This window comes from Benincasa hispida, unplaced genomic scaffold, assembly GCF_027475165.1.
Source record: "Benincasa hispida cultivar pf3 unplaced genomic scaffold, pf3_genome.v1.1 HicScf631, whole genome shotgun sequence".
NCBI classification, from domain to species: Eukaryota; Viridiplantae; Streptophyta; class Magnoliopsida; order Cucurbitales; family Cucurbitaceae; genus Benincasa; species Benincasa hispida.
This window is the reverse complement of record NW_028326747.1, coordinates 38,962-42,500: the sequence shown is the minus strand read 5'-3', so window position 1 is coordinate 42,500 and position 3,539 is coordinate 38,962.

Sequence of the window (3,539 nt, the reverse complement as noted above, 5' to 3'; positions counted from 1 at the left end):
GAGAGGAAAACGAACGTATAGAAATAGCAGAAGCCTGGGATAACATTCTATTTGCTCAATTAATAAGAGGTTTTTTTTTAGTAACTCAATCAATTCTTAGAAAATATATTGTCTTACCCTCATTGATAATAGCTAAAAATCTTATCCGTATGCTATTATTTCAATTTCCTGAATGGTCCGAGGATTTTCAAAATTGGAATAAAGAAATGCATGTAAAGTGCACCTATAATGGTGTTCAATTATCAGAAAAAGAATTTCCAAAAAATTGGTTAACGGACGGTATTCAAATAAAGATCTTATTTCCTTTTCGTCTGAAACCGTGGCACACATCTAGGTTACAATCCCCTAATAAAGATTCAAGACGAACGAAAGGACAAAAAAATGAAAATGATTTTTGTTTTTTAACAGTTTGGGGAATGGAAGCTGAACTGCCTTTTGGTTCTCCCCGAAGACAACATTCGTTTTTTGAACCCATTTTCATAAAAGAACTCGAAAAAAAAATGAAAAAAAAAATGAAAAACTGGAAAAAGAAGCGGTTTCAAATTATAAGACTTTTAAAAGTAAAAGAAAGAACAAACTTGTTTATAAATATCTCAAAAGAAACAAAAAAATGGGTCATCAAAAACATTTTCTTTATAAAACAAATAATAACAGAACTTTCACAAAGAAACCCAATTCGATTATTTGAATTGAACGAAAGATACGAGTTGAATGAAGCGAAAAACGAAAAAAATTCGATAATAAGTAATCGAATGATCCAAGGCTCGTCCATTATAACTCGGTCTATGGAGTGGACAAATTTTTCATTGAGAGAAAAAAAGATGAAAGATCTGACTGATAGAACAAACACCATACTAAAAAAAATTGAAAAAATTCGAAAAGACACGAAAAAAGAGTTTCTAAATACAGAAATCAATATTAGTCCTAACAAAATAAGTTATGATGATAAAATATTTGAATCTCAGAAAAATATTTTCAAGATATTAAAAAAAAGAAATGTACGATTAATTCGTAAATCGCATCATTTTCTAAAATTTTTCGTTGAAAACATATACATAGATATCTTTCAACGTATGATTAATATGCCGAGGGTTAATGGGCAACTTTTTATTGATTCAATAAAAAAAAAAATTGACTAAATCCATTTCCAATAATGAAGCAAATCAAGAAAGAATTGATAAAACAAATCAAAGTCTAATTCACTTTATTTCAACTATCAAAAAGTCACTTTCCAATATTAATAATAAAAATGGAAAGATCTTTTGGGACTTATCATACTTGTCGCAAGCATATTTATTTTACAACTTATCACAAACACAAATTATTAACTTATCTAAGTTAAGACCTGTCTTTCAATATCACGGAACATCTCGTTTTCTTAAGAATGAAATACAGGATTATTTTGTTGAAGTTGTTGGAGCACACGAAATATTACATTCCGACTTAAAACAAAAGAATCTTCAAAATTCTGGAATGATAAATCAATGGAAAAACTGGTTAAGGGGTCATTATCACTCCGATTTAGATCCGATTAGATGGGCAAAATTACTCCCCCAAAAATGGCGAAATAGAGTCAAGCAAGATCGTAAAAATAAAGATTTTAACCAATGTTATTCATATGAAAAAAACCGATTAATTGATTACAAAAAACAAAATTCTTTTGAAACACACTACTCATTACCGAATAAAAAAGATAATATAAAAAAAAAATATAGATATGATCTTTTATCATATAAATCTATTAATTATGAAGATAATAAAGATTCATATATTTATGAATTACCAGTACAAGTAAAAAATAATCAAGAAAGTTCTTATAAGTACAACACAGACAAATGGAAAATTTTTGATATACCGACTGGTATCCCTATCAATAATTATCTAGGAGAAGATGATATTATAGATCTGGAAAAAATCCGGATAGAAAATATTTTGATTGGAGAATGCTGCATTTTTGTCTTAAAAATAAGGCCGATATTCGAGCCTGGATCAATATTGAGGCTGACACGAACAGTAATAAAAATACTAAACCTGGGGTTAATAATTTTCAACTAATTGAAAAAATCGATAAGAAAGATTTTTTTTATCTCACAATTAATCAAGATCAAGAAAGCAACCCCTCCAACAATAAAAATAAAATCTTTTTTGATTGGATGAGAATGAATGAAGAAATACTAAGTCGTTCCATATCGAATCTGGAACTTTGGTTCTTTCCAAAATTTTTGATACTTTCTAATGCATATAAGATTAATCCGTGGATCATACCAATAAAATCACTTCTTTTAAATTTGAATGGAAATGAAATTTTTAGTCAAAATAAAAAACTCATTGGAAAGAAAAAAGGATCTCTTTTTATATCAGCGAAGGAAAAAACTCTTGAATTCGAAAATGGAAATAACGGAGAAAAGGAATCAGTGGCCGAAGAGGATCTTGACTCAGTTCTCTCAAACCACAAAAAATATCTTCAAGACGATTCGGCGGGAGCAGATGTGAAAAAACGTATAAATAAAAAGGAATACAACAAAAACACGGAAGCGGAGCTTGATTTCGTCCTAAAAAGATATTTTCGTTTTCAATTGAGATGGGATGATTCCTTAAGTCAAAGAATCATCAATAACATCAAAGTATATTGTCTCCTGCTTAGACTGATAAATCCCAGAGAAATTGCTATATCCTCTATTCAAAGGAGAGAAATGAGTCTGGATATTCTGATAGTTCCGAACGATTTAACTCTTACAGAATTAATGAAAAGGGGAATATTGATTATCGAACCGGTTCGTCTGTCTGTAAAAAATGATGGACAATTTATTATGTCGCAAACCATAGGTATTTCATTAGTTCATAAGAATAAGTACCAAATTAATCAAAGATATCAAGAAAAAGACTATCCTTATAAGAAGAGTTTTGCTGAATCCATTGCAATACATCAAAAAACGAATGAAAATAGAACCAGCAATCATTATGATTTGCTTGTTCCGGAAAATATCTTATCCCCTAGAGGTCGTAGAGAGTTTAGAATTCTAATTTGTTTCAATTCTGGGAATAGAAATGATATCAATAGAAATACAGCATTTTACAATGGAAATAAGGTGAAAACTGATGATCAAGTTAAAAAAAGCAAACATCTTGATAGATATCAAAATAAACTAAATAAATTTAAGTTCTTTCTTTGGCCCAATTATCGATTAGAAGATTTAGCTTGTATGAATCGTTATTGGTTTGATACCAATAATAGCAGTCGTTTTAGTATGCTAAGGATCCATATGTATCCACAATTGAAAATTCGTTAATGCTACATTTTTCCTATATTGCCCGTACCTTATATGGTATATGAAGACAAAGAACTACACATATGGCACTGTCTTAGATTCTGATAGATGATATTAATTTAATTCAATGACGTATCGTATCTATTAGATTTAGAAATGAATCAATAAACTATTGTTATTTCATTTTGAATTTCAATTTCAGTTTGAAGTCTAAATATTTTTTGTGCATGCAGAAATATACCAGCCTTTTGTATACCTATCTGAATACAA